This window comes from Pongo abelii, chromosome 2 (assembly GCF_028885655.2).
Source record: "Pongo abelii isolate AG06213 chromosome 2, NHGRI_mPonAbe1-v2.0_pri, whole genome shotgun sequence".
NCBI classification, from domain to species: domain Eukaryota; kingdom Metazoa; phylum Chordata; class Mammalia; order Primates; family Hominidae; genus Pongo; species Pongo abelii.
Window position 1 is genome coordinate 131861445 of NC_085928.1, and position 27087 is coordinate 131888531.

The window sequence follows — 27087 nt, forward strand, 5'->3', positions numbered from 1 at the left end:
CCTGCTCTAAAACTTGCCTTGGTTTCTCAGTCTGCCTTATGCCCCTCAGATGAATTTTTTCCTCTGAGGAAGCCAGAATTGATTTGCTGCAGAGCCTTGTGGATTCGCAGCTGCTGAAAGGACAGTTTATCTAAGCTCTTGGTAATGATGTGGTAGGAGGTCTGAGATCCAAAGATTCTGTAATATTGAACTATGTACGTGACATAAACTTTCAGTAATAATTTAGCATCTTTTGATTATGAGGTTAAAATTGTACAGAGACTAATAAAGAAGCATTATTGAATAGACTAAATGTTTAACAGCATAAATTCCAGGGAGGATATGTTTTTCCTGGAACTGCTTCTAATGAGGATATGTTTGAAAATCATAAGGATAAGTATGCAAATAGGTGTGTTTGCATTGTCAAGTATGCATAATGCTAATACCAGGGTGTTATCTTTATCTGTAAAATTAATTGTTTGCAAATACTAAGCCTATTAACTAAGGCTTATTTACCTCAAATAATAGTAATTTAAAAAATGATGCAAGATTGGCAAACAAATGAAATATATAAAGGGCTATTTCTTCCTTGAATGAAAATGAGTGGCTTTATCAGATGGAAAGTTAAACATTTTTTTAAGAAAATAATTTTATATATTTTTGAAAGCAAATTTTTACAAGCAAAACAGATATTAGAATGAAGGTCTTGGCAACTGATTTAAAAACTAAAGGAAGGAAGCAATAGAAAGGTCTTCCCATGAAAACTAGTTTTAAAATATAATTTTACATAGGTTTTTTTAAATTTTGAAAGTTGTGGAGAGTGAAATGTATAATATAACAACATGAAGCAAAAGTCAATAATTGACTTTGAAATACACTAGTTTCTCTAAAAAAAAACCCAGGAGATTCCAGTCAACCTGAGTCAGCAGTAAGGAAGTCGCCTCTGTTTTAATCCTACAAGGAAGTAATGTTGAAATGACTGATCTGTTTTTTTTCTCTGTTTCTGCTTTCTTCAGCTCTTTTCTTCCTGTACAGCCAATCTCCTCTGCTCAGCTCAATGGAATACTCATTCTGTTTTACAGAATGAGGTGTTGCTCCCTTCTAGAATCACAAATAAAATCCAACTAGATCTTTAAGCTAAATTTGTTGTAATTTTGTCATTTGACATACGTATAACAAATGAAAAAGCATGGTACTTGTCAACGGACTTGGATTTAAGTTCTGAATCTGCCACTAATAAGCTTTCTGACTGTGGGAAGTTTAATTCACCTGTTTCACCATAAAGCGAAGATCACATTAGTAGTACTTACCTTATCAGAGTTTATATAATTTATGGAACGTGCTTAGCAGAGTGCACAGTACATAACAGAGTTTTTATTAAAATACAGTGATGCCTACAGCAATGAATGAAAGCCATGCCCTACTTTAAGTGAGGGTCTTGAGGAACTTACAGTTCTCTGAAGGAGGTGAGGCAGATACAGAAGCTATCACCGAACCTATTCACTATCCCTGTGCAGTAAAGGCAAACACCAACACGAAGGTATGCAGTAAGAGAAAGAAAAGTATTTATTGCAGGGTGCCAAGCAAGGAGAGCAGGCAGCTAATGCTGAAGACCTGAACACCATGATAAGCTCACAAGCAAGGGTTTTTAAAGGGAAGGGTGAGGAGATTGCTAAAGTGAGTTAAGGGCTGGGGAATTTCTGGGACTTCCTTATCCAGTTTTTGGTTCTAGTCTGTTGAGGTCTACATGAAAGTAGTCAGTGTTTTGCATCTGGTGGGGGTCCTTGTTTTTCTGATAAATAACTCAAAGACATATGTCAAGTTACTATCTTTAGTTTCTATAGAAAACAATATCTTGTGGCTCTTATGTTAGTTGAGTCACTATTGTTTAAACTATTGTTATCTTCTTGTTTAGCAGGTTGTTTATTTACTTCTTTAATTACTAGTTGCGGGGCTAGCTAGGTACCTAGAATTTCCTTTGAAAGGACTAATTTTTTTTCCCTTATTTCCATGCAGTGGTGAGAGGAGGGAAGGGAGGAACCCAGTAGGCTCCAAAAACGGGTCCCTGTTCCATCTCAAAACAACTATAACTTTTTTCTAATATTTAGTAGATTTCAGTGACGTTCACAAGTATCGAGCCTCCAAGACTTTGGTCTCTGTGTGCCAATAATTTGTACAAGTGGAAAAGGCTAGGTGTACTTTCATGATACTAAATATTTACAATGATTTGTATAACAAAATCTTTGACTATGTCCATTGGTACATTGAAAATACTGAGGTCTGGAAGGGAGTACTTCCAAATCTTACTTGCATAAAATGATACTCTGTACGAATGCACATATGCGTGTTACATTCAACAATGAGTGTGGGGGCTTAGTGAAAGGTGAAATTAAAAAGGAAAGAAAAGTGGGAGACAGTGTAGGGTGGTGGAGAAAAATCACTGAGCCCGAAGCCTGAAGACCATGGATAAGCCAAGGAAATTTACTGCCATCTTTTCTTTAGTGTCTGTGTTCTGAGTTCTAGACAACTGACTTATAAATATAGTTAGAAGACAAAACTTATTTGCATATTGGAGAATGTTGGTACTAGAATTATGATAGATTTTTAGGAGTAACCCAACTACTCCAGAAAAATTTCAGGTTTCTGACTAGAATTTTAGAAGTGCTGCCAGTGCTTTTCCATTTTCGAGGAGAATAAAAAGAAGGAAGAACACAGCGTCTATAGTCACAAAGAAAGCTCTTCTGAGTAAACTGCCTATTAAGATAATTTTAGCTCACAAAGGCGTATAAAACAGATCACAGGCCCAGCATTTCCTCACCAAAAAAAAAAAACAAACATTTTCCACAATTCCTCTTTAGCAATCAGACTTGTTCTTTGGTGCTTTCTGAAATATGAACAAATATTGCTGTACTCCAGCCATGCTAAATTTATTGTAGTTTCTCAACGATGCCATGCTGTTTCTGATTTCCCTGCCCTACTACATGAATTCTCTCTGCCTAGAGAACACTTTCCTATTATATTCACTCCTGCAATTTGTCCATTGTCCTTTGCTCAGTCTTCAAGTTGCACTTTAAAGATTATCTCCCCTAATTCTCAGAAGCGACTTGGGAAGCCAACACATATTTTGTTTCGATTCATCTTTGTATCCAATATTTACTGAGTGCTTCCTGTATATAAGGCCCTATACTAGGAATTGTAGAGGAATAATAAAATTACAAAGCAAAAACCTTCACCTGCTGCCTTTTTTTTGCTTCAGGTATAAAATGGACTATAACACGAGAACAAATAACTACGACATTGTGCTACAATCTACAGTAGGACGACAGATAACAGTCCAGAAGACAGATAACAGTGAGAAAGAAAAAGAAAGATTAAAAAACACTCAAAAATCATAGCCCTTCTTTTTCAGATATGTCTTCCTCCTTTCTTCTAGGTTACCAGAGTATTTGAGCACATTAGTATGATTTTTTAAAGAACATGAACAATAACTTCCATTTATTTAGTACCTCTATATATAAGATGATTTACATGTATTATCTTTTAAAATCATCATAAAAAACTCATTGAGGTAAGTACCTCCCTATTATTCCCTCATATTACAGAATGAGGAAACTGAGATTTAGTTAAGTAACACCAAATATTACGTGGTAAGTACATGTTAGAGCCAGAATTTGAACCCAAGTCTGTCTACCATCAAAACCCACATGATTTTCCTATTACAGGAAGTTGACCTTTATGAGCAGAGTATATTGCAGCTTTCCTTAAAGACATTATTATTATTATTATTATATTATACTTTAAGTTCTGGGGCATGCGTGCAGAACGTGCAGGTTTGTTACATAAGTATACATGTGCCATGGTGGTTTGTTGCACAAATACATTAGGTATTTCTCCTAATGCTATCCCTCCCCTAGCCCCCAACCCCCTGACAGGTCCTAGTATGTGATGTTTCCCTCCCTGTGTCCGTGTGTACTCATGGTTCAACTCCCACTTATGAGTGAGGACATGCAGTGTTTGGTTTTCTGTTCCTGTGCTAGTTTGCTGAGAATGATGGTTTCCAGCTGCAACTATGTCTCTGCTAAGGACATGAACTCATCCTTTTTTATGGCTGCGTAGTATTCCATGGTATACATATGCCACATTTTCTTTATCCAGTCTATCATTGATGGGTATTTGTGTTGGTTTGAAGTCTTTGCTATTGTGAACAGTGCTGCAGTAAACATATGTGTGCATGTGTCTTTACAGTAGAATGATTTATAATCCTTTGGGTATATACCCAGTAATGGGATTGCTGGGTCAAATGGTATTTCTGGTTCTAGATCCTTGAGTAATCACCACACTGTTTTCCACAATGGTTGAACTAATTTACACTCCCACCAACAGTGTAACAGCTTTCCTATTTCTCCACATCCTCTCCAGCATCTGTTGTTTCCTGACTTTGTAATGGTTGCCATTCTAACTGGTGTGAGATGGTATCTCATTGTGGTTTTGTTTTTCATTTCTCTAAAGACCAGTGATGATGAGCTTTTTTTCATATATTTGTTGGGTGCATAAATGTCTTCTTTTGAGAAGTGTCTGTTCATATCCTTGTCCCACTTTTTGATGGGGTTGTTTTTTTTCTTATAAATTTGTTTGAATTCTTTGTAGATTCTGGATATCAGCCCTTTGTCAGATCGATAGATTGCAAAAATTTTCTCCCATTCTGTAGGCTGCCTGTTCATGCCGATGATAGTTTCTTTTGCTGTGAAGGAGCTCTTTAGTTTAATTAGATCCCATTTGTCTATTTTGGCTTTTGTTGCCATTGCTTTGGTCTTTTAGCCATGAAGTGTTTGCGCATGCCTATGTCCTAAATGGAATTGCCTAGGTTTTCTTCTAGGGTTTTTATGGTTTTAGGTTTTTCGTTTAAGTCTTTAATCCATCTTGAGTTAATTTTTGCATAAGGTGTAACGAAGGGGTCCAGTTTTAGTTTTCTGCACATGGCTAGCCAGTTTTCCCATCACCATTTATTAAATAGGGAATCTTTTCCCCATTGCTTGTTTTCATCATGTTTGTCAAAGATCAGATGGCTGTACATGTGTGGTGTTATTTCTGAGGCACCTGTTCTGTTCCATTGATCTATATATCTGTTTGGTACCAGTACCATGCTGTTTTGATTTTGTTCTTAGGATTGTCTTGGCTATGTGGGCTCTTTTTTGGTTCCATATGAAATTTGAAGTAGTTTTTTCTAATTCTGTGAAGAAAGTCATTGGTAGCTTGATGGGGATAGCATTGAATCTATAAATTACTTTGGGCAGTATGGCCATTTTCACAATATTGATTCTTCCTATCCATGATAATGGAATATTTTTCCATTTCTCTATGTCCTCTCTTATTTCCTTGAGCAGTGGTTTGTAGTTCTCCTTGAAGAGGTCCTTCACATCCCTGGTGAGTGGTATTCCTATGTATTTAATTCTCTTTGTAGCAATTGTGAATGGGAGTTCACTCATGATTTGGCTCTCTGTTTGTCTGTTATTGGTGTATAAGAATGCTTGTGACTTTTGCATATTGATTTTGTATCCTGAGACTTTGCTGAAGTTGCTTATCAGCTTAAGGAGATTTTGGGCTGAGATGATGGGGTTTTCTAAATAATCGTGTCATCTGGTAACAAAGACAATTTGACTTCCTCTCTTCCTATTTGAATACCCTTTATTTCTTTCTCTTGCCTGATTGCCCTGGCCAGAACTTCCAATACTATGTTGAGTAGGAGTGGTGAGAGAGGGCATCCTTGTCTTGCGCCAGTTTTCAAAGGGAATGCTTACAGTTTTTGCCCATTGGCTGTGGGTTTGTCATAAATAGCTCTTATTATTTTGAGATATGTTCCATCAATGCCTAGCTTATTGGGAGTTTTTAGGATGAAGGGCTGTTAAAATTTGTCAAAGGACCTTTCTGCATCTATTGAGATAATCATGAGTTTTTGCCATTGGTTCTGTTCATGTGATTGATTATGTTTATTGAACCAGCCTTGCATCCCAGGGATGAAACCAACTTGATTGTTGTGGATAAGCTTTTTGATGTGCTGCTGAATTCGGTTCACCAGTATTTTATTGAGGATTTTTGCATCAATATTCATCAGGGACATTAGCCTGAAATTTTCTTTTTTCGTTGTGTCTCTGCCAGGTTTTGGTATCAGGATGATGCTGACCTCATAAAATGAGTTAGGGACGATTCCCTCTTTTTCTATTGTTTGGAACAATTTCAGAAGGAATGGTCCCAGCTCCTCTTTGTACCTCTGGTAGAATTCGGCTGTGAATCCATCTAGTCCTGGACTTTTTTTGGTTGGTAGACTACTAATTACTGCCTCAATTTCAGAACTTGTTATTGGTCTAATCAGGGATTTGAGTTCTTCCTGGTTTAGACTTGGTAGGGTGTATGTGTCCAGGATTTTATCAATTTCTTCTAGATTTTCTAGTTTATTTGCATACAGATGTTTATGGTATTCCCTGATGGTAGTTTGTATTTATTTCCGTGGGAGCAGTGGTGATATCCCCTTTATCATTTTTCATTGTGTCTATTTGATTCTTCTCTCTTTTCTTCTTTATTGGTCTGGCTAGTGGTCTATGTATTTTGTTGATCTTTTCAAAAAACCAGCTCCTGGATTCATTGATTTTTTTGAAGGGTTTTTTCATATCTCCATCTCCTTGAGTTCTCCTCTGATCTCAGTTATTTCTTGTCTTCTGCTAGCTTTTGAATTTGTTTGCTCTTGCTTCTCTAGTTCTTTTAATTGTGATGTTAGGGTGTCAACTTTAGATCTTTCTTGCTTTCTCTTGTGAGCATTAGTGCTATAAATTTCCCTCTAAACACTGATTGAGCTGTGTTCCAGAGATTCTGATATGTTGTGTCTTTGTTCTCATTGGTTTTAAAGAACATCTTTATTTCTGCCTTTATTTTGTTATTTACCCAGTAGTCATTCAGCAACAGGTTGTTCAGCTTCCATGTAGTTGTGAGGTTTTGAGTAAGTTTCTAAATCCCAAGTTCTAATTTGATTGCACTGTGGTCTGAGAGACTGTTATGACTTTTGTTCTTTTGCATTTGCTGAGGAGTGTTTTACTTCCAATTCTGTGGCCAACTTTAGAATAAGTGTGATGTGGTGCTGAGAAGAATGTATATTCTGTTGATTTGGGGTGGAGAGTTCTGCAGATGTCTATTAGATCCGCTTGGTCCAAAGCTGAGTTGAAGTCCTCAATATCCTTGTTAATTTTCTGTCTCATTGATGTGTCTAATATTGACAGTGGGGTGTTAAAGTCTCCCACTATTATTGTGTGGAAGTCTAAGTCTCTTTGTAGGTCTCTGAGAGCTTGAGTTATGAATCTGGGTGCTCTTGTATTGGGTGCATTTATATTTAGGATAGTTAGCTCTTCTTGTTGCATTGATCCTTTTACCATTATGTAATGGCTTTCTTTGTCTCTTTTGATCTTTGTTGGTTTAAAGTCTGTTTTATCAGATGCTAGGATTGCAACCCCTGATTTTTTTTTTTTTTTTGCTTTCCATTTGCTTTGTATATATTCCTCCATCCCTTTATTTTTAGCCTATGTGTGTCTTTGCATGTGAGATGGGTCTCCTGAATATAGCACAATGATGGGTCTTGACTTTTTATCCAATTTGCTAGTCTGTGTCTTTTAATTGGTCCATTTATCCTGTTTGCATTTAAGGTTAATATTGTTATGGGTGAATTTGATCCTGTCATTATGATGCTAACTGGTTATTTTGCCCATTAGTTGATGCAGTTTCTTCATAGTGTCGATGGTCTTTACAATTTGGTGTGTTTTTGCAGTGGCTGGTATTGGATGTTCCTTTCCATGTTATAGTGCTTCCTTCAGGAGCTCTTGTAAGGCAGGCCTGATGATGAGAAAATCTCTCAGTATTTGCTTTTATGTAAAGGATTTTATTTTTCCTTCACTTATGAAGCTTAGTTTGGCTGGATATGAAATTCTGGATTTGAAGTTCTTTTCTTTAAGAATGTTGACTATTGGCCCCCACTCTCTTCTGGCTTGTAGGGTTTCTGCAGAGAGATCTGCTGTTAGTCTGATAGGCTTCCCTCTGTGGGTAACCCAACCTTTTTCTCTGGCTGTGCTTAACATTTTTTCCTTCATTTCAACCTTGGTGAATCTAATGATTATGTGTCTTGGGGTTGCTCTTCTGAAGGAGTATCTCTGTGGTGTTCTCTGTATTTCCTGAATTTGAATGTTGGCCTGTCTTGCTAGATTGGGGAAGTTCTCCTAGATAATATCCTGAAGAGTGTTTTCCAACTTGCTTCCATTCTCCCTGTCACTTTCAGGTACACCAATCAAAATTAGCTTTGGTCTTTTCACATAGTCCCATATTTCTTGGAGGCTTTGTTCATTCCTTTTCATTCTTTTCTCTGTAATTTTGTCTCCATGCTTTATTTCATTAAGTTGATCTTCAATCTCTGATATCCTTTCTTCCCTTGATCAATTCACCTATTGATACTTGTGTATGCTTCACGAAGTTCTCGTGCTGTGTTTTTCAGCTCTATCAGGTCATTTATATTGTTCTCTAAACTGGTTATTCTAGCTAGCAATTACTCTAACCTTTTGTCAAGGTTCTTAGCTTCCTTGCTTTGGGTTAGAACATGCTTTGTTAGCTTGGAGGAGTTTGTTATTACCCACCTTCTGAAGCCGACTTCTCTCAATTCATCAAACCCATTCTCCATCCAGTTTTGTTCCCTTGCTAGTAAGGAGGTGTGATCCTTCGGAGGAGATGACGCATTCTGGTTTTGGGAATTTTCAGCCTTTTTGTGCTGGTTTCTCCCTATCTTCGTGGATTTATCTACCTTTGTTCTTTGATGTTGGTGACCTTCAAATGGGGTTTCTGAGTGGATGTCCTTTTTGTTGATGTTGATGCTATTCCTTTATGTTTGTTATTTTTCCTTCTAACAGTCAGGCCCTTCTGCTGCAAGTTTGCAGGAGTTTGCTGGAGTTTGCTGTGGAGGCCCACTCTAGACTCTGTTTGCCTGGGTATCACCAGCGAAGGCTGTAGAACAGCAAAGATTGCTGCCTGTTCCTTCCTCTGGAAGCTTCGTCCCAGAGGGTCACATTATTTTGTGATGGAATATGAAATATTTCTTTGCTTGAAATATGGAGCAAACAAATTGACTAAGTCTAGTTCGATGAGTTTCATTTTCCTAATAGTCAGGCACATTTTCTAATTATGCATTGTATTTGCCAGATTTTAAGACTAGACAGGATTTCACACAAATGGCAAGGCTGTACTTTATTACAAGCTCAAGTTCTGGGGTATATCTTTATGTAGTTTGCTGAAACCAAGTGGCATGCTTAAATAATTTTATTTCCCCTGATTCTTTTATAAGTAAAGGTTTCTAATACAATGTGTCTGCTTAAATTAAGATGTTGGCACTAGAATAAATTCCATTGAGACAGTATTCCTTTAAGCAAATATCTATAGGGTATTGCCAGCACAAAAATCCATTTTACGGTATTTTCTAAACCTTAAAAGACATCCTTTTGATTATAAGCATTATTTGAATCAGAAAGCTGATTTGAGATGGTCCTATCTTTCCATTAGGGAAATGATCATTTTTCTTATTCAGCTTCAAGGAAAAAAAAATCAATCAGGGAATATATTGGAAAATTCTGCTTAAATGTTTTCAAGAGCCGGGGGTTGGAGAGACTTTAAATATCATTCTCATGATAATTAGAATACAGGGTTCCCTGAATTTTTTAATAGGAATGTAATCTTAGTATTTCTTTCTTTTTTTTTCCTTTTTTTTTTAGGTTTGAGATGTTATAATAAATGGGAGTGCATTGTCAATTTTGAATGACAGTGGGTATAATTGGCCCATATTTCCTAATCTTTTATTATGACTACCACTGCCCATTTTTCCATAGCTGTGACCCTGGGTTTTGCTGTTAACCTAGGAGAAGGCAGAGCTATTTGACCCAAAGTATCTCTGCATGTTTTCTTAGCATGTGGCAAGCAATGTGCTCTGGGCCAAAGCAATTTCCTATCTCTACCTGACTGACACATTTAATGAAACCCCAGAACTGCCACCAATTTCCATTCTACTCTGTCCTCACATTACTCTGTGGGACAGATGGAGTCTTTTTCTGATGCTGTTTAATCCAGGCGCCATTACTAAACTCAGCACTACATTGCATATATTGAATATCCTAACCTGTTAGATTTTTACAAACCACTTCAGGGAACTGGATATTGTTCACTTTCTCAGTTATTTCTTGGCCCACTGGGTTATATGACTAATCCCAAATAAAGGTGTTCCCAGAGCCTAACAGTGCTGTTCTAACCCAATTAGTCAGGAAAACAAAACAATAGTAGCAAAGAAGAAAAAAAAAAATGTGCGATTGAGCTCTCATGTATGTTTCCTTCATTTATTTATTTAGCTGATTTTTATTGACAGTGTGATGTGTTTCAGGAACTGTTTTAGGTACTCAGGATACATCCATGATAGAAATTCCTTCCTCATGAGCTTCCATTCTAATAGAGGGTTGGGGTGGGGGTGATTTGAGAGCAAACAAATCATAAGTGACATAATTTACAAAATAGAGGAATGAAGATAAGAAAGAGAGTGTTAGGGAAGTTGCAATGAAAAACGTTTATGTTTCTTAAGGATGACATCTCACTATGTTGCCCCGGTTGGACTTAGAGTCCTGGGCTCAAGCAGTCCTCCCACCTCAGCCTCCCAAGTAGCTGGGAACAAGTGCATACAATTGTGCCTGGCTAAAGTTGTAATTGTAAACAGATGGTAAGTGTAGGTTTCACCAGGAAGGTAAGGACTGAGCAGCGATTCCAAGTAGATGGAGAAGGATGCCACGTGAACATTTGAGGCAAGAGCAGCAGGTAAAGCCAGCTCCCAGCCACTGAATCAGGAGCATGCCTTGCATGTTTGAAGAACAGGATGCAGATGAGGGTGGTAGTAGCAAGGTGAGCAAAGGAGGACAAGTAGGAGGTGATTGACAAGAGATACAGAAAATAAGAGCAAGTGGGGCCCTGTCATCATGGTCAGGGCTGCATTCGGCCTTTATCCTAAGTGAAATAGGATTCACTGCAGGGTTCTGGCAGAAGAGCAACGAGATCTGGTGCACATTTTAAAATAAATGGTCTTGTTACTGATTGAAACAGTGACTTGAAACAGGAACACTATTTGCCAGCTATTGTGGTAATCCAGGTGAGAGATGATGGAAGGTCTCAGGAGGTGGCTGCCCATGGAAGTGGCTGGATTCTGGGTTCATTTTGGGAGTAGAGAAAGCAGGAATTACTGACAGGTTAAATGGGAATTGTGAGAGAACAATTAGAGAATGACTTAACCTTTTTGAGTTTTAGTAGTAGTAACATCCTTCTTTATTTCACAATGTTATTGTGACAAATAAGTATACATATATAACTTTTGGGAAAATCAAATTTATAATTTTATTGTAGAAGTAGTATCTTTGGATTTCTAAGTCACATTTTAATGTTTAAAAGTGGACAGAGCACAGAAAATTTTCAGCTAACCAGAACACTCACAGTGCCAATAGATTTTACATTTGACTTTAACTTTGAAATAGAAAATAAACTGGGGCCAGAGATTTAGTTTTTAGAAAGTAGGTTCCAGAAGAAGAGTTGGGATTGTTTTTATGCCTAAGAAATGAAGTGATGATAACTGACATTCACAGTGGTGACTACAAATATATGTTCACTCAAAAGAGCTATAGACAATAAACCAGAACCTGAATGGGGTTTGTTTTCAAACCTAAGACCATCAGACATTTAATAAAGCTGAACACTCCCTGACCCAGACATTCTAGTTGTTGAGGTCTTGCATGCAGATTTTACTCAAAGAAATTGATTCATTACTAGGAGTCCACAAAACACAGTGAAATGTGGTCACAAGTCTTTTCTTACTATCCTAGTGATTGCAAATATTTTTAGGTAATTCATCTTGGGAATTTTCTTAAAGAAGGAAACAATAAAAATTTGGCATTTAGTTATTTTATTATTAACAATCTTTTTTTTTTTTTTTTTTACATGTTTAGTGGAACAATTCTGACTTTTCAAGGATTCACTTTAACATACTGTCCAAGGACTATTGACAATGATAGATACTTTGGTGGCCATATAATGCTCTCTTGTTGGCATTAAATTTTATTTTACACATAAAACAAATTCACAGGTAACATAAGCTGCATACTTATGCTCCAAAAATGACTGTTGATTTTGTAAATTCTTAATATGTTTTTTCAATGTAAGCAAAAAAATTCTCAATGCAGCAAATGGTATGAAGTTCAATAATCTACACAGAGCGAGTGAACAGGTAACAAGGTAACTATGAAGCTTTGGTTTCTCTTGGTGTTACGATGTTTCATGGTACCCATGGTACCTTAGAGATGCCACTGATGGGCGCTTTATCTTATGTACAAAAGGAACTGTCAAGACCTCACCTGCCTCAAAGCAGGAGCCTAGTTTTTCCCAGTGGACCCTCTAATTCTATGTTGAGGATTTTCTTCAGAGTTGACGGCTGTGATCAATACTTTCTTTTTCTATGACACAGCGCAATAAATTGATGACTCTGGCCATGATAAATAGAAGTGTCCCATCTGCTGTTAGGTACCATTTTTATTTTACATTCTATCATCAACAAAATGCTGTCACAGCAGTGACAACTACAAGAACAACTCTTGAATTTTTTTTTCTGTTTCCATTTCTACTCAATAATGCATTTTAAATCTGTATCCTTTACTTGGTTATTCTTAGGCTCATCAAAGTTTAAGCATAAACATTCTATCAACTCTGGTTTGGGTTTCTAATTCACAGATGCTACATCCTTGCTTAGTTTCTGTTTTAAAGATTAATATCACTTAATACTCCTCCTTCCTTGTCTAACAGATAACTTAATACCTTCTTCCTAAATCTATGTAAATTATTCAGGAGAATAATCACACACTGTTTAATTCAGAGAGAAGTCTTCAGCCATTTTAACTCTCCTTAACAAGCTATTTTTCTGAGTTTTTTGAATTTGGAGGAAATATAATATGTTTTATTGTAGTAAGATAGTTATAACAACTATTATAATAGTTTTATAATAACTATCAGTCCAAAGGTTTTTTTTTGGTGAGAATTGTGGGCATGGTTTCAAAGCTCCCAATATCTTGGTATGCTTATCATGTGAGTATAATTTTCAGTTATTCTTTGAAAGTTGATTTTAAAGTAGCTCATTTGAATAATATGAAGACACAAGTTCAATATAACAATTGAAAGATAAATAAGGAAAATGGATTTTTCTATTAATAATTCTAAGGCAAAATGACAATGTGTCTTCAGAGGCTACATAGTTTATTGGGAGAAACACTGGACAAGAAGGCCTGAAGTGTTCAGCCCCCGGTTGGTTGTCTTCATGACTCAGCAAAGTCACTTAACTGCTATGGGCTTCATTATCACCAAAAGTTCTTCTGGCTTGACTATTTTGTGAGTCTATTCTTTTATTCCTGTGTGTTGTGTGTTACAGCTCACCATTTCATTTTACTTCAAGCTTTACTTAACGTTTTCTCACTCTGAGCCCTTCTTCAAATTATACTTCCCACTGGCTTTTATTATAATGACTGCTCTAGTTGTCTATTTTATAATTATTATTTTGACTAAATAATTATATCATTAACCAACTTTAGCTGCACTGTTTCTCTTCATTTTCAAGGACACCAGTTAGGGGATACAATCCTGCATTCATGATAACCCCTAGCATTCTTCATAATATAAATCTTTCCTATTGGATCCAACACTAGCTCACAGCCCTAGTGATTATTGTATAGTTCAGTATGGAGGTTCCCTGGGCCAAATCCTTCCACACTATTTCTGTGTGTCATGGAAGCACATGCTAGTGATTTTACTATTACATTCTGTCTCCTGTGAGCTAGACCCACTCCTAGAGCATCACACACAGCTCAATAAGTTGCTGGAGAAACTGCTCTCTGAGGAGGTCCTGAAACTTTCAGTTAAATACTTGGGATGATAACTTGAACTAATTACCTATCTGGTTCTAAATGATTATGAGGCCACATCCTTTCTGCCTCACTTACTCCTTTGCATCAGCCACCATAATATATAGTCCTATCTGTTAACTCTCACCATCCAGACCTCTAGACTCTTACCCCGCCCTGCTTCATTCATTGCCTAGTCAAGTGTCCCTCAACCATTTTGCATTATTACCTCATTAAGAAGCCTCTTTAGACATTGTTCTCCCCACCCCTTGTCTCTCAGGAAATTTTAATACCTACAGATATACTATATATTTGTTAGTGTATTGCACTTATGTTTATAGTATATATGTGCTTTAGGAATAAAAAGAATAGTTTTTTTTTCACCTTCAGGAACCAATTTTTGTCTCCTTGAGGGCAATATCACCCCAATTGAGAATGTATCACCTAGTCTGATTATATTTTTTACCTCTCCACCAGCTTCCCATACCTTTCCCCTGTATGAACATTTTGTTCTTCTAAATTTATTCTATTGCTCCTGGACAATTTTGTTCTTTCCACTTTTGGTTATTAAAAGCAAGGCTTCTATGTACATTTGTATATATGCATCCTGGCATAGAGGTAGCAATAAGTGGAACTGTATGGCCTTAGGGTATCTGTATCCTCATTTTTTCTAGATAGTGCCAAGCTGTTTTCCAAAGTGCTTGCATCAATTTATGCTCTCATCAGCAGTCTATGAGTTATCTTGTTTTACATCCTTACCACCACTAGGGTTGTCTCATTTTTTAAATATTATGTGAGTAGTGATCTTTCATTGTTCTTAAACTGGTATTTTCTTAATTACTAATTAGGTGAAGCACTTTTAAAATATGTTTATTGGTTATTTGTATCTATATTCTCTTTTGGTGAAATGCCTATTCAAGTGTTTTGCTCATTTTAAAATTTAGTTGTCTATAATTTTTGTGTATTTTAAACGCAAGTTCTTTAGCTATACATGTTAGAAATACTCTCACTCTGTTTATTGACTTTTTATTTTCTTTATGGTGTCTTTGGGTGGCTGTTTTAATGTAAGTAAATTTATCTTTTCCTTTATCATTAGTACTCTTTAAGTCTTATTTAATAAATCATTCCCTATCCAAAAGACAGGAAGATGTTTTCCTATAATGTATTCTAAAAGCGTTTTCATTCAGTTTTTCACATTTTTTGAAAAGGTTATTCTTTTCCAAACAATCTGCAGAACCATCCCTACCATATTATAAGAGTCCAAATAAGCATCGGTCTGTTTCTCAGTGCTCTATTGTGTTCCACGGTCTATTGACTACCACTGTACAGTATGCACTGAATTAATTGCTGTAGCTTTTTATGATAGGCCCTTATATTTTGAAGAAGAAGTCCTTCCATCTCATTTGACTTGTTCAAAACTGTGTTGGCTGTTCCTGGCCCTTTCTACTTCCACATAAATTTTAGAGACAGCAGTTTTCACAAAAAAATGTTGGAATTTGATAAGGATTCTCTTGAATTGTAAATCAATTTGGAGAGAATCGAAATCTTCATAGAAGTGCATCTTCCAAACCATGAGCGTGATATGTTTTACTTTTATTGTGTTTTTCTTTAATGTCTGTCAGTAAAGTTTTATGATTTTCTTTGAAAAGGTCTTACATATCTATGTTAGATATATTCTCTGGTACTTAATATATTTTGTTATTATAAATGGTGATATAATTTGGATCTGTGTCCCTGCCCAAATCACATTTCAAAATGCAATTCCTCAGTGCTGGAGGAGACACCTGGTGGGAGGCGATTGGATCATGGAGACGATTTCTAACGGTTTGGCACCATCCCCCTAGTGCTGCTCTTGTGATAAAGTTCCCACAAGATCTGGTTGTTTGAAAGTCTGTGTGTGGCACCTCCCTCTTGCTCCCTTCCTCCTGTTCCCACTATGTGAGACTTCTCACTCTGCCTTTTCCTTCTGCCATAATTGTAAGTTTCCTGAAGCCTCCTCAGAAGCTGAGCAGATGCCAGAATTATGCTTTCATTATAGCCTACAGAACCACCAGCTGATTGATTAAACCTGTTTTATTTATAAATTACCCAGTTTCAGGCATTTATTTATAGCAGTGTGAGAACGGACCAGTACAGAAAATTGGTACTGAGGAGTGGGACATTGCTATAAAGATACCTGAAAATGTGGAAGCAACGTTGGAACTGGGTAATGGGCTGAGGTTGGAACTGTTTGGAGGGCTCAGAAGAAGAAAGAAAGATGAGGGAAAGTTTAGAATGTATTAGAGACTTGTTAAATTGTTGTGATAAAAATGCTGATAGTGATATAGACAATGAAGTCCAAGCTAATGAGGTATCAGATGGAGATGAGGAACTTATTGGGAACTGAAGCAAATGTCACTTTTGTTATGCTTTAGCAAAGAGACTGGCTGCATTGTGCCCCTGTTCTAGGGATCTGTGGAACTTTGAACTTTGAGAGTGATGATTTAGAGTATCTGACAGAAGAAATTTCTAAGCAAAAAAATGACCTGAAACTGGAACTTATATTTCAAAGGGAAGCAGAGTATAAAAGTTTGGAAAATTTGCACCCTGTCATGTGGTAGAAAAGAAAAACTTATTTTCTGAAGAAGAACTCAAGCAGGCTGAAGAAATTTGCATAAGTAAAAAGAAGCCAAATTTTAATAGCCAAAACAGAGGGGAGACCTCAAAGGCATTTCAGAGACCTTCACAGCAGCCACTCCCATCACAGGCCCAGAGGCCTAGGAGGGAAGAATGGTTTTATGGGCCAGGCCTTGGGCCCCACTGCCCTGTGTAGCCTTAGGACATGGCTTCCTGCATCCCAGCTGCTCCAACTCCAGCTGTGACTAAAAGGGCTCCAAGTACAGCTCTGGCTGTTGCTTCTAAGGGTGCATGCTGTAAACCTTGGTGGTTTCCGTATGGTATTAGTAAGCCCCTAGGTATGCAGAGTGCAAGAGTTTAGGCTTGGGAGCCTCTTCCAAGGTTTCAGAGGATGTATGGAAAAACATGGATCTCCAGGCAGAAGCCTGCTGCAGGGTTTGGAGCTCTCATCAATAACCTCTACTAGGGCAATACAGAGGGGAAATGTGGAAATGGAGCCCCAACTGGGGCACTGCCTAGTGGAGCTGTGAGAAGAGGGCCACTGTCCTACAGATCCCAGAATGGCAGATCCCCTGACAGCTTGCACTGTGTGCCTGAAAAGCTACAGGCACTCAATGCCAGCCCTTGACAGCAACTATGGGAGCTGAGCCCTGCAAAGTCACAGGGGTGGAGTTTCCCAAGGCCTTGGGAGCTTACCTCTTACACCAGTGTGCCCTGGATGTGAGACATGTGGTCAAAGGAGATTATTTTGGAGCTTTAAGATTGAATGACTGCACTGCTGGGTATTGGACTTGCATGGATCCTGTAGCCCCTTTCTTTTGGCCAATTTATCCCTTTTGGAATGAGAGTATTTACCCAACGCCTATACCCCCATTGTATCTTGGAAGTAACTAAATTATTTTTTATTTGACAGACTCATATATGGAAGGAAATTGCCTTGTCTCAGATGTGACTTGAAACTGTGGACTTTTGAGTTCATGCTGGAAGAAGCTAAGACTCTGGGGGACTGTTGGGAAAATATGATTGTATTTTGGAATGTGAGAAGGACATGAGATTTGGAAGGGGCTGGGGTGGAATGATATGGTTTGGACCTGTCTCCACCCAAATCTCATGTCAAAATGTAATCCTCCAATGCCGGAAGTGGGGCCTGGTGGGAGGTGACTAGATCATGGAGGCAGTTGCTAATGGTTTAGCACCATCCCCCTAGTGCTGTTCTCATGATAGAGTTCTACAGGATCTGATTGTTTAAAAGTGTGTAGCACTTTCGCCTTCTCTTTTTCCTCCTGCTCCTACCTTGCGTGATGCCTCACTCCCCCTTTGCTTTCTGCCGTGATAGTAAGTTTTCTTGAGGCCTCCCCAGAAGCCAAGCAGATGCTAGAATTATGCTTTCTGTACAGCCTGTGGAACCGTTAGCCAATTAACTTTAAATTTCTTTTCTTTACAAATTACCCAGTATCAGGTATTTCTTTATAGCAGTGTGAGAACAGACCAATACAAATGGTAATGGTAAGTTAAAACATTTAAAAAATTGCTTCCTTTTTTTTTGAGATGAAGTCTCACTTTGTCACCCAGGATCGAGTGCATTGGCATGATCTCAGCTCACTGCAACCTCCACCTCCTGGGTTCAAGTGATTCTCATGCCTCAGCCTCCTGAACTGCAGGGATTACAGGCACCTGCCACCATACCTGGCTAATTTTTGTATTTTTAGTACAGACAGGTTTCCCCATTTTGGCCATGTTCGAACTCCTGACCTCAGGTGATCCACCTGTCTTGGCCTCACCAAGTGCTGGATTACAGGCATGAGCCACCGTGCCTGGCCAAAAATTTGCTTCTAATTGTTGATGACGTATAAGAATACAATTGATTTTTGTTTATAGATTTGTATTCACCCACCTTGCAATTTTCTCTTATTAATTTTATTATTTTATCTCTAGATTTTTCTCGATGTTCCAAAGACATGACTATATAATATGCATATAACAGTTATGCTTCTTCCTTTATTATTTTTATATTAAAATTTTTTATTGCCTAAATTTGCTGACTAGGATCTCCAGAACAATGCTGAATGTCATTCCTAGTCTCGTGAGAAATTATTTCAAGGTTTCACAATTTTGTATGATAATTGATGTATACTTTTTGAAGTTACTTTTTCCCAAAATAAGGAGTTGAGCTAGGTTTGTGTTTTATTGTTACTATCATTACTTTCATTCTACCACTGGCTATTTGGTTTCCTGCTAACCCCAGATCTCTGAGATGTTCAAGAAAAGTTATGGTTTTGTAGTTTATTCAGGTTTTTCTCATTGGCCAGGTGGGAGCAAGACTCTTGTTTTAAAATAAGTTTATTAAGGCATATTTTACATATCATATAATTTATCCTTTTCAAATGTATAATTCAATGATTTAAAAAAATTTACCAAGTTGTGCACTCATCACGTTAAATCCATTTTAGAACATTTTCATCATTCCAACATGATTCCTCATGCACATTTATGTTAATCCCCATCCCTCACCCTCTCACTGCCCCATCCCAGTAACCACTACTCTATTTTCTACTTTTATAGTTTGGAAACTGTTCCTGCCAGTTTTCTAACATCCTTGGCAGCCGTGGAACCTCTCAGTTGGTTTAGGATGTTCATTTACCTATTTACAGATAAGTTGAAGTTTTTAGTCACACTGTTGACATGTCTTTACTTTCTATGTCTGTGGTTTATTATGTTGTTTCAGTATTCTAAATATTTATAACTGTTTTTATCTGTGTGATTTATTATTTTCTCAGAATTTTGTTAAAAAATTTCTATTAATTTCAAAGAGAGCTATCTAAATTTCTCATTGTGATAATTGTTTTGCCAATTTCTTCTTGTTCTATCAATTTTGTCATTATTTTGAAGCTGTTTTTAGAATGCATATGAGTCTTGTTAAATATCCCTAATGAGTTTTTTTTAATGATTAGGCAAGGACTTTCTTTTATCATAATGATACTTTTTGTCTTTATGTGTATTATGCTTATATTAATATTCCATCCTTCTAATTTCAAGTTTTCTGTGTCTTTGTATTTTAGATGCATCAATTGCAAACAGCATGTAATTCAATTTTTATTTTTAATTCAATAAGAGAATGTTTATTTTTAATAGGGGGGATCAATTCATTTTAATTCATTGTGATTACATATTTCCGGCACCTAGCTTATGTTTTCTGTTAGGAATGTCTTTTCTTTGCTTTTTTATCCATACTTTTCTGCCTTTTATTGGATGAAGTTATTTATTTTTTTCTGGAATAATTATAGATTCACAAGAAGTTGCAAAAAATAGTACAGAGCGGTCCCATGTACCCTTTATTCCATTTTCCCCAGTGTTTATATCTTAGGTAATTATAGAACATCATCAAGACCAGGAAACTGACATTGCTACAGTGTATATGTGTTAGTTTATGCCATTTTATCGTGTGCGGATTTGTATAATCCACCAGAATCAAAATACAGAACTACTCCATCACCAAAAATATCTCCCATGTGCTTCCCGCCCAATTAAAATCACACTCACCCCGTCTCCCTGAATATCTCTAACCCCTAGCAACACAAATCTGCTGTCCATCTCTAAAATTTTGCCATTTTGATAATGTTATATGAATGAAATAATTCATATGACATTATATTATGAACATCATTCATATAACTTCATATAACATTGAGATTGGCTTTTCTCTCACCAGCATAGTGCCTTGAGATTCACACAGCTTGTTGCCTGCAGAAATAGCTTGTTCCTTCTATTGCTGGGTAGTATTCTGTGAGATGGATATACCACAACTTGTTTATCAATCGGGGGTGGAAGTTCAGGTTCTTCACTAGGTGACCAATGATACCACCCTGGCTGGTGGGGGAAGGGTACCTTGTTACTGCTACAGACACCAGGGAGATGGGGGTGCTGAGGGATGGTCTCCCCACTCAGCCTCATCTAATGTTACCTCTGTGGAAATAGGGAGGAGGGCCTTATTAATGGAGAGGGAGGCTGAAGTCCAGGCTTTCCACGTGGCCAGAACTGACTCTATGTGTGTGTGTGTGTGTGTGTGTGTGTGTGTGTGCGCGCACTCATTCACACTTCCTAGACTAGGATGAAAGTACTGGCTCCTGATTTGTTCTTCTGTGATACCACCCTGGTTATGGGAGGAGCTGCTTCATTACAGCTGGGTGAGGGTGGAAGTCTAAGCTCACACCTGGGACTTTGCTGAAAGAGTAAGTGTGGGGCCACATTTTTTTCCCCAATAGTGTTTAATTATACTGGGGTGGTTATCCTATGCAAGTTTTCTGTTTTGCTAGGCTTCTCTCTTCCTAGTCCTTTGACTAGGGAGAACAGGCTGTTCTCAAGTTTTTTGTCTGCCCATTGGTTTCTATTGACATTCTGGTTGTAGGCTTCTGATTGTTTGAGCTTTTTTTAGTCCCCTATCTCCTCTACTGATTTGGAAAGAGTTTATTTTCCTTCTTGTATTTTGGTAGTTACCCTCAAATATGTGACTAATTCTAAAATACACCAATATCTCTATATCCTACCAGAGATCTTAGAATGCCTCTACTTTAATAACCAGATTCAGTGTCTCGCATGTTATCACTGTTATGTATTTTGGCTCTATCTCATTTGTAAGTTCTTGCAAATTTTAATTATTGTTACAAGCTTCTTTCAAACTCAATGCTTATTTTAACTTCCCAATATGTTTGCCAGTTTCTTTGTTCAGCATTGTTTCTTGCCTCCCATTCCTCTTTCCTGATTCAATTATATTCTTGCTGAAATACATGCTTAATAGCTTTTTATTGAGAGTAAATGGTGACAGTCTTTTTGTTTTTCTTTTATTCTGACAAATGTTTTAGTCTGACTAAGGTTTTCTCTGATCAAGAAGACCTTAATGTTTCCCTCTGCTTGACTAAACATCAGACAGGCTTCTTCTTGACTCTAGGCCCCTGGCCTCTGTTAAAAAACAAATTTGTAAGAGGCCATTGATTTGGACTAAGCTCCTGCATGAGGCCCCATAGACAAGACCAGTATAAAGTTCAATCAAAGTAGCCTGGCTTCAGGTAATTGCAGGAGGCTCTGTAACCAATTAAACCGTAACCACTTAAGTGGCCTCTGTGCTGCGCTTCTGTTTTCTATAACTGCTGCCTGATCATGTCGTTGACTAGAGTTCTTAGAACCTGTTCTGGTTCTGAAGGCTATCTGATTTGCAAATCATTTTTTCCCCCTTAAAACTCAGTTAAATTTAAACTGTCTAAGGTTTTTCCTTTTAACAGATTGGCATAGTTGGTAGGATCCAGAGGAGAACTCCAATAACCCATAGACAGCCTGGGGTGAGCAAACAAAAGTACCCACAAGGGTCCATTGTGTCTATTGATCTCTCTTGGCAACTGAAGATTGTGGGTGAGTTCTTGCTCAGTTTTCAACTTTCACTAATTTGTGTTCTGAACTCTCTGGGCTTACTTGAGCAATTAGATCTGAACTAGGATCAGCAGTGGCAACAGAGACAGGATGGGGTCCTCCAGCAAGACCTTGGGTGTCTGACTGAATCAGACAGAAACTGGACTGGATCCAGAGCTGGATTGGAGTTAAGGTAGGATTTTTCAAGTAGTGGGCTTGGTAATGGGTTTATTTCAGTTCAAGGAGCTTAGAACTCATTTATCTGGAACTCTAGCCAATTTCATGTATAAGAAATATGAACCCAGAGGCTGGGCATGATGGCTTACATCTGTAATCTCAGCACTTTGGGAGGCTGAGGCTGGAGGATCACTTGAGCCCAGGAGGTCAAGGCTGCAGTTAGCAATGTTTATTTCACTGCACTCCAGCCTGAGTGACAGAGGTGAGATCCTGTCTCAAAAAAAAAAAAACCAAAAAAAAAAAAAACAAAAAACAAAAAAGGACTCAATACATGTGCATTTTTACAAGAATGGGTTAACCTTACTAGAGATAACTTAGAATTAAAGTGGCCATAATGAGGAAGTTTTAAGTTGGATAAAATTATTTGCAGGGCACATTAGAAAAAGAAGGATCAAAAACCCCACAAACACATGGAATACAGTTTTAAATTGATATGCAGAGGTATTTAACAGATTAAATGAATCAAAATTTGCTTCTAAATGATTCTTTACAGAAGGCAAATGAAAAGCTTAAGCAACAAATAGAGGACATGATGAAAAAGGAGTGTACTCTGACTGAGTGTACTCTGACTGCTCCATCTCCTTATCCATCATTATCCCAGTACCCTGATTCCTCTAATATTTTTGCTCAATTACCTTAGTTTTTTTCATCTTGGGCATAATTAAAAAGGGGAAGTTCAACAAATGCCTTATAAAGTCAGACCGTTTGAACAACCAGGCTCACCTGCCATAACCACTTTACTCCATGGTCTAAAGCTGAGCTTAGAGCCATCATAAGAGACTCTGCTAATCCAGAAGTAAATCCTCAAAAGTTTACAAAAGAATTTAACATTCTCATAGGAATTTACCATCAGGACACCCTGATGATTACCAATTTATTTACATGATATTTGGACTTGATGAAGCTTGTAAATGGATGGCAGCAGTAGAATGGAAAGAACTTGAGCAGGATATTAAAGACTTCTTCCTCGTGAGAAGGAATGAAATGAGCTGGGAGAGTCACTAAAAACCATTTAAATTCAATCCTTAAGGTTTTTCCACAGAAAACTGATTGGACCAACACATATTCTTGCAAGCAGAAGAAAGATGAGCTGGTTTCACATTACGGAGATCATTTAGAAACAACATTTGTAAAATAGTCTGTGTTTAAAATACAACAAGGGAGTATTTCCTTGAGAGACTGAAATGGCATTAACTGCTTTGTTTATAAACAAACTTTGTCCTAAATGTAGCAGTCTGATTAAGAAACATAAACTGGCTGGAAGCAGGGGCTCATGCCTGTAATCCTAGCACTTTGGGAGGCTGAGGAGGGTGAATCACTTGAGGTCAGGAGTTCAATACCAGCCGGGCCAACATGGTGAAACCACGTCTCTACTAAAAATACAAAAATTAGCTGGGTGTGGCTGTGGGCACCTGTAATCCCAGCTACTTGGGAGGCTGATACAGGAGAATCACTTGAACCCTTGAACCCTTGAGGTGGAGGTTGTGGTGAGCCGAAATTGCAAAATTGCACCATTGCACTACTGCCTGGGCAACAGAGTGAGACTCTATCTCAAAAAAGAAAAAACAAAAAAACAAAACAAAACAAACAACAACAAAAAAAGCATAAAGTGGATGGGAAGTTATAAATATAGCTGAATTGGTAGCTTTAGCTGAACACCTTGAGAGGACTTTAAAATAAGAAAAAATGCCCAAAGCTAACAAACGTACTTCCCTCCAATTACAACTATTGCAGGGATTAGACCAAAGGGACTTTTTCATCCTTATTTCCTTATTTTATCCTACAACCAAAAGACCTAGACTAAAAAAGTCTTTATCCCAATATGTCTGCCTTTATGGCAAACAAACAAGACATAGGAACAGAGATTTTTTATTTTTTTAATGCCAGTCTACCAATAAGCCTCCTCCTTTTAGACCAAATTGAACTGCTTCCCCGCTCAGAAGGCAATATGGTGGCAATTCTAAAATGCCAGCTGGAAGAGAAGTAAAAGCTGCTGTTCATGGAGTGGGAAGATGTATCTGTCCCCAAGAGCAAACTGAGGGAACTTAGAAGGAGATGTCAGTGAAAAATGTCAAGACAGCAGTCTGGGAGGCCAAGGTGAAAAAGCAGCTCATGGCCCAGAAGTGACCATGTGGGCCAACTACTGGGAGCACATGAAGGAGGTGCAGCAGGTTTGGGGCAAGATCTGGATTCTTCAGGGGCAGCTGCAGAACTCCATCCTGAGGGATACCTCGAACCAAGCCATGAGCCACGTGGGGGACAAGCAGAATGTGGAGCTGGCCAAGCTCTGGCAGGAGCTCAGCAAGGAGCTGATGAAGTCAGAGGCTACATGACAGGAGGAGTACATGTGGAAGGCCAACAGAAGAGGAGTTCTAGAAGTCACAGGTCATAGTGAAACATCTCAAAGATATTATAGAGAAGCTAAAAGGGGAACATGAAAATTCAGATCAGGTGAGGGAATGCACCTAGCCTCTGGAGGCAAAGCTGGAGAAGCACATGGAAGCTGCAGCACCGAGGGCCAGAACTACACCAAAGAGGTGGCAGGGTTGAGACAAGTTTAGATAGAATCTCAATCTCAGCCAGATGCATCCAAGGGTGAAGCCCATAACTGTAAAGGAAATGCTAAATCAGCTAGTGCTGAATGGATAGGATGTGCAATTAGAATGATACCTATATGATTGAGCCAAGTCAATGTTTATGATGATCTATGTAATAAACAATGCAATGCCCCTGATTTGGAGAAACAAAATTGGTATCTGAAAGAAAGTAAATTCAGTGTTGAGCATGGACTCACGCAGTGCCTGGATGGCCACCTGGTCCTCCCTGAGTCCTTGAAGCTTCCATTGTTAAGAGCTTTGCACTCTACAACTCATGTAATAGGCAAAATGATCCAAATTATAAAAAAAATTGGTGGAGTGACAAATTAAAATTGCTAAAATAGTTTGTGTCCAATATTTGGTTTGCCAAACCCATAAGCCTTGGAAGACAATCAAATCTCCAGGTGGCACCTTTCTGCTACCTGAAGGACCATTTCAACATTAACAGTGGGATTTCCTTCAATTACCACATTAAACAGGATACGAATACAATAGTGCTTCCTTATCTACAGTCTTGCTTTCTATGGTTTCAGTTACCTAAAGTCAACAGCTGTCCAAGAATAGGTGAGTACATACAGTACAATATTTTGAGAGACCACATTCACATAGCTTTCACTGCAGTATATTGTTGTAATTGTTCTATTTCACTATTATTAATCTCTTAAGGTACCTAATCTATAAGTTAAACTTTGTCATAGGTATATATAGGAAAAAACAGTACATGTAGGGTTTAATGCTAGCCATGGTTTCAGACATCCTTTGTGGGTCTGGAAACATCCCCCACAGACAATGGGGTGGGGCTACACTATGTTATTGTACTGTTCTATGTTTCTGGTTGAATAGCTTTTCTGCACAGGAAAGTTAACGCTATAATGGTAGCCAAGAAGCTATCAAGAATGTGTTTATTAAGTAACAGATATTTATAAAATTTTGGGGTAATTTTTAAGTAAATTAAAATACTAAGACATTAACTGCTGAGTATATGTGTATAATATGTATTTTGGCATCTTGTTTTTATACAGTATAGAGAAACTAAATATGGGTCTGTAAATAAACATGGAAATTGTGTTATGAGGAAACACATTTCTAAAAGTTATAAAATGTTCTCACCTACCAAATGCTGATAGGAAACATTTCAAAATTGCTTACTTCCTAGGTTTTCACTGGAAGTTGAGGTTTCTGAGAGTTAGAAATTCTAATCAATATATGGCAATTGAGAATAGCGATGATAAGGGAAATAACTCCTTATGTGAGGAGGCTGGGATGTAATTTTGGTAAATGAAGTTTACATGAAGGATATGTTCTTTTTTTTAAATTTTATTATTATTATACTTTAAGTTTTAGGGTACATGTGCACAATGTGCAGGTTTGTTACATATGTATACATATGCTATGTTGGTGGGCTGCACCCATTAACTCGTCATTTAGCATTAGGTATATCTCCTAATGCTATCCCTCCCTGCCCCCACCCCACAACAGTCCCCGAAGTGTGATGTTCCCCTTCCTGTGTCCATGTGTTCTCATTGTTCAATTCCCACCTATGAGTGAGAACATGTGGTGTTTGGATTTTTGTCCCTGTGATAGTTTGCTGAGAATGATGGTTTCCAGTTTCATCCATGTCCCTACAAAGGACATGAACTCTTCATTTTTTATGGCTGCATAGTATTCCATGGTATATATGTGCCACATTTTCTTAATCCAGTCTATCATTGTTGGACATTTGGGTTGGTTCCAAGTCTTTGCTATTGTGAATAGTGCCGCAATAAACATATGTGTGCATGTGTCTTTATAGCAGCATGATTTATAATCCTTTGGGTATATACCCAGTAATGGGATGGCTGGGTCAAATGGTAATTCTGGTTCTAGATCCCTGAGGAATCGCCACACTGACTTCCACAATGGTTGAACTAGTTTACAGTCCCACCAACAGTGTAAAAGTGTTCCTATTGCTCCACATCCTCTCCAGGACCTGTTGTTTCCTGACTTTTTAATGATCGCCATTCTAACTGGTGTGAGATGGTATCTCATTGTGGTTTTGATTTGCATTTCTCTGATGGCCAGTGATGGTGAGCATTTTTTCATGTGTTTTTTGGCTGCATAAATGTCTACTTTTGAGAAGTGTCTGTTCATATCCTTCACCCATTTTTTGATGGGGTTGTTTGTTTTTTTCTTGTAAATTTGTTGGAGTTCATTGTAGATTCTGGATATTAGGCCTTTGTCAGATGAGTAGGTTGCGAAAATTTTCTCCCATTCTGTAGGTTGCCTGTTCA